The sequence below is a fragment of the Temnothorax americanus genome, unplaced genomic scaffold, assembly GCF_048541705.1.
Source record: "Temnothorax americanus isolate GAGA-0224 unplaced genomic scaffold, ASM4854170v1 Scaffold70, whole genome shotgun sequence".
NCBI lineage: Eukaryota > Metazoa > Arthropoda > Insecta > Hymenoptera > Formicidae > Temnothorax > Temnothorax americanus.
Window position 1 is genome coordinate 630764 of NW_027509793.1, and position 10974 is coordinate 641737.

Genomic DNA, 10974 nt, shown 5'->3' on the forward strand with positions numbered 1-10974 from the left:
TATTTCTGCCCGCCGTGGCGGTCTTCCATTAGTCACACGTATCGTCCGCCGGCATAAGCAATAACGTTACGTCGGTTGTAAGCAGTGCATTGGTACAACTGTAATTGAATTGAAGCTTGCGCAACAGTAAGCCAGCGTCGCTAATGGTCTAGCAAAGTGCGAAATCGTATGCGAAAAATCAGTTTGATGTTCGCATGGTCGCTATAAAATCAAGAAGCCGTGCGTTGTGCCGACAATGGGTTCAACCGGGTTGCCGATCGATTGAGCCGATCGAAATTTTTACAATAAGCGACTTATCGCCGATAAAGTTACCCGCGTCAGTATTACTTTTAGGTCGAGAGGTTAATCACCATGTCTGCACGAGAGATACTCTATAAATTTAGATACTTGCAAGTATATCACAAAAAAATAATCGCGTATTTTTGCTAGTCGGCGTATCATACTTATCTCCAAATAGCTAATAATAACTTTAACACAATGGAATTCATTAATAACATAATAATTCTAAGTTACCTTTATCGCCTCAATTTTTACAAAATATACGTGGTTCATAGATTAATAGCGTATAAGTAAGACTAACTTAAAAACTGAATATGATAAAGAATAACAATATAAAACTGAGATTCTTATCTTATTTCAAAAAATGATATTTCATGTTCAAGGATAAAAAATTAAAACCAGGAATATTTATTGAATCGACGCAATTGGCGAGTAACAATGACATTTAATCACGACGTTTCGACCCGGGGGTTTTGGGTCCTTCTCAAGTGTCTTGTAAACAAAAAATTCGGTGACGCCGGAATTAATTAGAAAATTCTAACAAAAATATAACAGAAATAATTAAATATCCTACCTATAAACTGGCATGGAACTATAGCTCTCGCGTGAACATCTCAGAAATACGAGGATTTTGACCGAAAAAGTCATATGTCAAAAGCTATAAAAACCTCTCCATTAGTGGTCGTTAAAGAGTAAAACCCACTTTCTCTGGAAGGTACATCAACTTTTTTTCGAGCCACCATAATTATTCATCGCTCTATACTTTTTAATTGTTAATTTTACTCTTTAACGACCACTAATAGAGAGGTTTTTATAGCTTTTGACATATGACTTTTTCGGTCAAAATCCTCGTATTTCTGAGATGTTCACGCAAGAGCTATAGTTCCATGCCAGTTTATAGGTAGGATATTTTATTGTCTTATTTGTCATATTATTGTTAGAATTTTAAATAATTCCGGCGTTACCGATTCTTTGTTACAAGACACTTGAGAAAGACCCAAAACCCCCGAGTCGAAACGTTGTGATTAAACGTCATTGTTACTCGCCAATTGCGTCGATTCAATAAAGATTCCTGGTTTTAATTATTGTGTGTGTGTGTGTGTTGGCGGATTAACTTTCATTTTTAATAAAAAATTGAGCAAAAAAATATTTGTGATTTCGCACAATGCTCACGAGTAGGTAGCGGAACTAATTAACGGGACCCCACCTTCCATATTTTTGACTTTACATCAATGCGATGAACGGTATAGACACGCCGTATAGCCGACACGACGAGCAAGCGCGAATAAGCGTATCCTGCCACGTGCAATAAGAATACTCTAGCGGTACAAAGCGCACGTTAATTACGGTGATTGATTTAAGCCTCGTCGTCAGGGATTTAAGAGCTTCGACCGAGTACGGCACCGTAGCCTATATAATGCGCGATCTCCCTAGTGTCTCTTGTTGACCGAAGCGCATACCTAATGCGGTGCGTCGACGTGCGTGCATGCGTACCATCAAGGACGTGCAGGCGCGCGTCTCGAGAAGGAAAGACGGATTGAGTTCGGTCAGATATTGGACGGACAAACCCACGATCCATCGATCAATGGATCAAGAAAAGACCGCAAACGTCGACCGCATGAATAGAGCCAATCACGGCGCGATTAGTTTACATTTACGCCTCTTCGGCCCGTTCTTCCTTTCGTTTTTTCTCTCCTTTCCCTCTTTCGCTCTTTCTGCTCAGCCTGTCTTTCGTTTCACGCGTACATCTCTTCGGGCGAGCGGAGACGAGACGAATACAATGGAACGTTATGCAACACAGGTTCTACGATGGAAACATAACATTTTTTTTACGATCCGTACAGATTAAAAGTTAGAATTTGAAAGTAAGTATAATACCACTAATATATAACTCCGAAAGAAGTAAAAGAAATACATATATTTATTAATGGCTATATACCACATTTAGTAATGGCTAATGGAAGCGATTTATGGAGCCATTATAGAGATATAAGAAATGGACTCGCCAAATGCAATTATTGTGACACTGAAATTGACGAAGGAGTCAACACTTCGATATTACAAGAATTACTAAACCACTTACACTACTCACATCAGATAATTAATGTGCAGAAACCTATCCCATACAAAGTGAGATAATGTTTCACAGTCCATAAAGAAGTTGCAATATGTAAACTGTGCGGCTTTACCAACAAAAAATATAAAAAAGGTGCCCACAAACTCACTGAACACGTTGATAAAAAGCACCTAAATTGGGAAAATGAGTAAGTAAATACTCAGAAAAAAAATTATATATAATATGCCTTATATATATTATGCCTTTCAATACTCAAAATAGCTGCTATATTTTCCAAACTTTTTTGTTTATAACTTTTTAACGAATAACGAGCGCGGGCTGAAACCTTCTGAAGGTCACTCAGGAGAGTGACCTTGACAACATACTAAAATATCAAGGTCATCCAAGGTGGTCCCCCCATCTATACAATTACCAAAATAAGAAAAAAATAAAGTAAAAATAGGTAAAAAAATAGGTAGAAATTGCCATGCTAATGATGAGAATTAATAATAATGATATTTTTAAAATGGCAATAATTTTCGTTATATTAATAGTAATATACGGTTTAATTCTATATTATAATAGGTAAGTTAATATTACAAGCTTATATAATTAATATATATATTTTTTAAATATATTTTTGCACACAGGAATGTTCCAGAATTTTCTGGATTTGACGAGCAGGAAGACTTGACAACACACAAATTATACTAATATAGATTTTTGTATATAACATTGTTATCGTTATGAGACACATTCATTTAGCCTAAAAGTTTATTTATACGTTTTTTATTTGTTTTTTTTATAGTTACTTTTCTTAAATAAAATTGTAAAATAATTCTCTTAATTAAAAATTAATGTATGTTAATTTGTTTTAGATTTAAAAATCAAGCATGGTAATATCAACCGTTGAAACATATGACCCGTTATACAGTGGGTAAAAGGGTGAATGACTTACATAATAAACAAGTCAGTGAAATACGTAAAGCGATGAACAGTGGACTGGTTCAAATAGGAGATTTCTAGGTGTTACTGCTCACTGGGTAAGAAATGTGTTATTTGCATAAGATATAATTAAACTAACTGTCAACATAACTAAATGGTAATTATTAGATTTCTATACGGTTGTTTATAAAAACTTATAATATTAATCAACAGATTAACGAAAAAACTCCAGACAGAAAATCGGCAGCTTTAGCATTCAGGCGATTTCCCGGAACTCATTCGTTTGACAATATTGCGGAGATGTTAGAAGAAATCCATACATTTGGATTAACATGTGACAAAATTATAGCTACACGCAGAAAATTTTTCTCGAATAATGTAGAATACTCATAATAAAATTTACTAGATTTGCTACGTACCGGTAAGGTAAACGCGTATTCAACCGGAAATTAATGTATGACAATAGAAAAGTAATAGTTTGATCAGATACATCTTGTAACCTAAAGGTAAATAAATTTGCCATACTAACAAGGAAATATGAGAAAAGTAGAAAAAATCCCATACTAATATGTGTATATTCGACGTTGCAGCTTGAATTGCGCGTTGTTTCTTAAGACAGTATAAGAAAAAATATAATCTAGGGTGGTACCTCCTGTGAACTGTATAGAAATATTCGTTGCGTATCTGGCAATAGTTTATGTTCTTCATAGAAATGCGATAGTAACCGCGGACACGCAGACAGCGCACGATCATCAATCGTGAATGTGAAGTGTGAAGTGAGAAACATGTATACAATGTATAGCGATACCAGCGATAAGTACCAGGTAAGAAAAGTCTCATCCAATATTTGCTGCGTTCGGCAGCTAGCAGAGAGAGTTTGAATCACGTGATCCTCAACCAATCTAATTGTAAGAACCGAGATGTGAATTGCCGAACGATTTTCGAGGTTAAAAGCACATTCGACGCCTCGGATTTGCATTGCCGAACGCAGTATAATTGAAGTTATTTTTAAGAAGATTATATTACAAGAATTCACATAACACTAACTTTCAAATGCCCTTGAAATGTTCTTATGACGTAGAACGTTCCTTGGAGGTTAGTGCTGTATAAGAATATCGCGCTGCGCTTATACTTGATGGCTCGGTACCGTGTCTCAATATATATTTTTTCTACTATTTATGTATAGTTTCTTGTTATTTTGAAATAAGTAAAATACATATATTTTTATTTACAGCTACCAGAAATAATCAACGTAGACAGTAATTCTGATGCATCTTGTAGTAATGCACATCAAGGTTTTATTTTAACATATTAGTTGCTAAGTGGATATGTTACAACAATAATATTATTAACAAAAGAGCTGTTATCGTTACATTCAACAAAGAAGGAATAAATTTTTATTTTGTGCACACTATTATTATTAATAAAGAACAAAATGACTTTGTTATTTTAACTAAAAGAATGTTACAGTGCTATCTAGATGAACATGTACAATCCTACAAAATTTATGATAATACTTGTTTTGAGTGGGTTTATTTAACTAAGAACAATTTATTTGATTTTGTTGTAACACATTGCGTTAGGCTTAGTGAAAGCAAAAATTATATATTGTTAAAAAATGGTTTTAAAGAAATATCAAATAAATAAAATTATCATTGAAAAGTGTGTATTTATATATATGAAATTTAATTATCCTCAGTATTTTTATTACCATTAAGGCAATTATACATATTGCAGCATAGTATGGAGAGAAGACATATTCAATTCAGTATGGTAATTTTTCTTTTACGTGCGTTCTACATATAGTAAAACGCGCTCTCGAAAAAGTCCCATACTTGATGAAAATATTTACTTCTGCGTATAGTTTTATTCTTTGCTCTCTAAATTTCCTATACTTTCTTGAAGTCTTTTGCATATTATGACTATATCCTAGCCGTGCAAGATTAGTATGGTATTTACTTTGTTCGTGTATACTTATATTTACGAGTTCAAGCTCGACGGACCTCTGACAGAGACCTATCTGAACCGATAGGCAACGAGGATATTTCTCGCGCAATAACGTGTATACGTGCTGACGAATAATTACGGGCGTGATTCACGATCGTGGATCGACTATTGGGAGCGAGCTGCGCACGAATGGAATAGCTCTTTTTGAAGGTCTCAACGCTTGTTCTCAGCGACGCACCGAGCGTCTACGCTACAGCGCGCTCCCCAGATTTCGAAATGGATTTGCAAAAGTCTGACAGCTACGTTCATCTGCTATACAAGACGTCTGGCACATATCACCATAATTGTTTCAATAGTGAAAGGGGAGGTGTCGCTAAAATAGCCAATCTTTTAAAAGAGGACATAGTTAGGGACGTACATTGGTACGTTACGGAACATACCAATTGTCTCGAAACAGAAATTTTGAACAACATGTTACGCCATTTCGACAGGGAAAGTTTCGTGCTATACGTTAACGATATGAAGAAAGGGAATTGGGAAAAAATCATAAAATCATGGGATTCAGTATGCTATACATTAAAAAAAGAATCGTCAACACATTCTCGCAGTTGCAAGATACGTTTAAGTCTAAAATATAAAAAACTAAGAACACCGATTCAAAAAAATATGAATTTGTATATAAGTAGACAAAGGGCAAAAATAGATTTGCCTGCGGACATAACGTCAGAAATTTATTTATATGAGACCAAAAGCGAAGAAAAGAAAAAAGTTACTGAAACACTTCAGGAGTACGTTAAGAAAAAAAATGAGCCTAAAAGCCTCGAAGAACCACCTAGCACTTCAGCTTCAATGGTTAGGGATATGGGTCCTTCTGCAGAAAGTCAGATGCTTCCTCTTGATCCTTCGTTTCATCAATCAGTTGAACAAGCGGGAAATGTACCACAGCCACGTGATAGACCTAGCACTTCAGCTTCAACAATTTGGGATATGGGTCCTTCTGCAGAAAGTCAGATGCTTCCTCTTGATCCTTCGTTTCATCAATCAGTTGAACAAGCGGGAAATGTACCACAGCCACGTGATAGACCTAGCACTTCAGCTTCAATGGTTAGGGATATGGGTCCTTCTGCAGAAAGTCAGATGCTTCCTCTTGATCCTTCGTTTCATCAATCAGTTGAACAAGCGGGAAATGTACCACAGCCACGTGATAGACCTAGCACTTCAGCTTCAACAATTTGGGATATGGGTCCTTCTGCAGAAAGTCAGATGCTTCCTCTTGATCCTTCGTTTCATCAATCAGTTGAACAAGCGGGAAATGTACCACAGCCACGTGATAGACCTAGCACTTCAACTTCAACAATTTGGGATATGGGTCCTTCTGCAGAAAGTCAGATGCTTCCTCTTGATCCTTCGTTTCATCAATCAGTTGAACAAGCGGGAAATGTACCACAGCCACGTGATAGGTAGTTTGCATGCTCAAATATGCAGGACTGATTGCAGATATAAGTCAACAGTGAAGGAGTCGAACTACGGACGAATTCGGGGATTCTGTGCGGCTGCGACAATTTGGAGGTTAAGGTTAAGGTTAGAGGAGGAAACAGGCACGGAGAAACCGGAGTCGGAGCAGCACGAAGGCAGGTCGATAAAAAAGAGAGTGACAGGAGGAAAGAGGTGCCGCAGGGATAAGAAGCGAGAAAACAATTCGGATGGACGAGAAGAAGGAGGAGGACAAGAAAATAAATATTAATCTTAAGAAAAGCGAGAAGGAGAAGAGGACGATAGAAAAATTTACGGGAGGCAGGCCCACGAGGGCGGAGGAGCTGTCAAAGATAAGGAATAGGACAGGAAACCAAGGAACAATTACAGAATACGTAAGGAAAAGAGGAAGGGAAGAAGAAAAAGAAATAGCAGAAAAAGCGGAAAGGGAAATTTTGGAAAATTTCAGCAAAGAAAAAAGGGTGATAAGATCGCCGTCAAACAAGGTTAAAAGAGAGAAAAAGAAAGAAGGCGATATGGATGTGGAAAGAATGCTGAAAGAGATTTTAGTGAAAATGGATGATCAAGAGAGAGAAAGAAAGAAGGACAAAGAAGAGTTAATGAAAAAGATACACGACCTGTGTGAGGATTACAGAAAGAGAGAACTGCTTTGGGAGGAGCAGAAAGCGAGTTTAGAAAATATAATAAAACAGCTGGAGGAGAAAGTGGAGAACAGGGGAGATAAAAAGGTAGAGAGCACTGAACTGATGAAGAAGATGAAGGAGATGGAAAGAAACGCCGAATTAGCTGAAAGGAGAAGAAGGAAAAACAACATAATCATAAAAGGAATGAAAGTAGAAAATTGAGGTGAAAGAAAAGAGAAGATGGAGAAATTTCTTGAAGAAGTCACTAAAAAGAAGGTGAAAGTGGACGAAGTGCAGGCAATTGGCCGAGGAGAATACAAAATGACGCTAGTAAGATTCAATAGATGGGAAGATAAGAAAGAGATAATGGCAGAGAGGAGGGAGATAGGAAAGGCAAGAAACATATTTATGGATGACGATCTGATGGCAACAGAGAGGCAGGATTGGTCCTTATCTTTGGATCCATCAAATCATATTTAATTGCTTCTATAGCCGCTCAAGGAAATCGACCAATCACGGTCAAGCATTCTTATTACATTGGGCGCTTTTAGGGCTGTGTTCGGAAACGTCACCTGGGTACACATGGGTATACTCCCTTCTCTTTCTAACTCGCTGAGATAGAAAGAGAAGGAAGCATACTTGTGTGCAGGTGACGTTTAAAGGCCTTTACACACAAAATGCCGTAAGAACGTAAAACGTAAGCTTAAGAAAATTGATCAATCGAGTATTTTCCCCTATTGGGGTTACGGACAGCACAATACTTGAGTTGGTCGGGTTTCTTACGTACGCTTACGTTTTACGTCCTTACGCGATTTTATGTGTAAAGGCCTTAAAGCCCGGTCTACATAGGCTGCAGTTAGTGCAGTTCGCAAAACGCAAGACACACGCACATAGTCTAACATGTCAATCTAACCTCTCTGTGTATAGAGGTTAGATTGACATGTAGGTGTCCACGTGTGTCTTGCTGGGACTCTTGAGCGGCATGGTTGTGTTCCGAGTTTCTTGTGGAAAATTGAGATTTTGTGAAAAATTGTTGACCCGCGTTCACGCCTTCCTTTTGTCACACCTCTCTGGTTTGTTTCCCTATTAATTTTGTGTTATATATTATACTAATTTTGTTGTATTTGACTGTTTTTCATGATAATGCTGAACTTGATATAACCTAACCTAACCGTGTGGTATATATTGCATATATCAATCTCACTTTTCGCAACCTTGTCATTAATAAAGATTATTAGTAGAGAAACCGTACGTCTAGCTCGACACTTTCATTAACCTCTGGTCTGTATTAGGCCTGGGCACATAGAAAATCTTAAGCAGTATAAAGATGAGTTGGAAATCAATACAGTTTGGATACTATACCGCTTATGTTATGTCTTAATTTCTTGACTGTGTTTGGCTGATATTTCCTTACTGCTTACGTTTTAACTGCTTAAGTTTTCCTATGTGCACATCAGGCCTTAACACGGTTATGTAGAACAATCTAAAAATATTAGTAATAATTTCCTTCTTATTCCCAAGATATTGAAAGGTAAATTTATATATATATATTTTATATATATATATATATATATATATATATATATATATATATACACACATATACATATATATATATTATGTAATAAAATAGACATAGTTGACTTTATATACATGATATGTTATGTTGGTTATTATGAAATAAAGACAATATGACAATATGACGATATGACAATATCTTTAATTTTCAAATACTAAAAGCTGTTCTGAAAGTTAGGAAGAAAACTTGAATCAACTTCTTCAAAAATATTTCAAAGAAACATTTATTTCCTGTTATGCCTTTATTAAATCATGTTTAGCAATTATTGTTACCTGTAGTGTATCTATAACTTATTTGCTTCTTGTTAAAAATTCATATTTTATTTTTAGATATCTGATGACTAAGAGTTAAATATTAATATTTTACAGTTTAAAAAAGAGGAAGAAGAAAAAGAAGTGCATGGAGGGGTAGTAAATTATAGCGAATACTTATATGTGTAAATCGACAACTATTAGTGATGGATGGCAGTGTAGTAATGGATGAATACTATAATAATGCGCCTTAATTGCATGCTTCTAAACAAGAATAATTTTCTGAAACAGATTAATCTATAAACAAGAAAGAAATAAAATTCTTATCAGCGTCCGCAGCACTAAAAAAATTAATGTAAGTAATGACAAAAACAATTATTTATTCTGCAGTTCTATATATACTGCTTATATTTTACCAAATGCAATCATTACAAAGAAAACGGATACTGTAACTGTTATGAAATCCAATCAATATACATTTACAAAGTTTATTTTGCAAGGAAACAAAGAAAATAAATTCAGTAATATTTTTTGAAAAAAATATACAAAAGTGATATGTTTAGCTTATGCATAAAATAATACTATATTCTACAAAAGTATTCACTTTTTAATAATTTTGCTGAGGTAACGAGAGACATCAATTAAAGATAGATACTAATCATTACACAAGCATATCAATGTATTTGCAAAATGTATTGAATTTACTTAAATATTTCTCTTTTTTTATAATAATCGATTTTACTCATTATTCTATGTAAAAAAGTATTATGGTAAAGTTATGAAAAAGTGAATACCCTGACAAGATATTTCATATTTTAGATTGAAAAATATAAGGATAATATCACGGAAAATATTATTGGATCTCATAAGTGTTCGGCATTCGACAAAAGTATGGTCCATTCTCGACGTTGATATATACAACCTTTTTCTTAATATCTTGAAAAGCAAATAAATGGAGATTATGAGATTTAGATATTATCTTGAAAAATGAATCAATTATCACGTGTTCTATACACAGAAACTGTACATTATGTTTATATCCTAAAATATAAGATTCATTTTTATATAAAACAATTTTGAATATTTCAATTATATCACCAGTTAAACTTTCAAAAAATCTGTCATCAGTTTTTGTTTTTCTGTTATAACAAGTAGTAGTGTATATGACATTTTTATAAACTGCTTTATTAAAAGCTTTTACATCTTCTAATCTTATATCCGCAAAATTATTATTTAAAACTTGTTTAATATTTGTATTTAGATTATTATCTTTCGCTAAAAGAATTACACCTGAATTGGTTTTCAACTCTGTTTCTTTCAATATAAGATGATTACGCAAAATATTTTTACAGAAGCGGGAAGGTTTATTATCAGATGTACTTAACAACTCGGTTTCTAAAATAGTTTTCTGGATTAGACGTTTAGACATTTGTATTAAAGCTCCTTTCGGACCAGTTAATTTCTGCTTTAGCACAAAAATTCCATTTTCATAAGGGAAAGCAGAAGTCGAAGAGAGTGGGCCACTTTTATATACGTTATCAACAACATGAAGTAATGCATGAGTATTGAAATTCATACTACTTTTTCCATAAAATTCTTCACATTGCGCAGTGAAATACATAAAATCAATCTTACATTGTCTTAAATCTTCTATTGTTATACTTTCAGATAAAAGCTTATGTGTGCAACGAACTAAAAGCGCAAAAGAACTTAAATATTTTGTTTTCATTATTCCCAAAAGACATGGAATGCTAAGATATAATATCCAAGATCTCCATTCACTTGCTTTCCATTTTCCAC

At 34.7% G+C, this 10974-nt stretch overlaps 1 protein-coding gene and 1 long non-coding RNA gene across 6 annotated transcripts in view; both read left to right on the forward strand.

Annotated features, from left to right (window-relative positions):
• Positions 1 to 1315: 1315 nt before the first annotated feature.
• Positions 1316 to 4088, forward strand: LOC143906445 (uncharacterized). Its single transcript, XR_013259518.1, has 3 exons — positions 1316 to 2144; positions 2228 to 3378; positions 3494 to 4088. It is a non-coding gene; the product is annotated as an uncharacterized LOC143906445 (long non-coding RNA).
• A 3832-nt stretch (positions 4089 to 7920) lies between these two features.
• The window catches only part of LOC143906413 (uncharacterized), a 10843-nt gene continuing 7789 nt past the window's right edge, over positions 7921 to 10974 (forward strand). The window contains exons 1-2 of one of the 5 annotated variants that reach the window (XM_077422497.1): positions 7921 to 8417; positions 9253 to 9529. The gene's annotated coding sequence lies outside the window, so the exon portion shown is untranslated. Of the gene's footprint in view, positions 8418 to 8473; positions 8876 to 9252; positions 9530 to 10974 lie in introns of those variants that run through there. The other 4 variants (XM_077422496.1, XM_077422501.1, XM_077422498.1 and 1 more) reach the window with 4 other exon arrangements.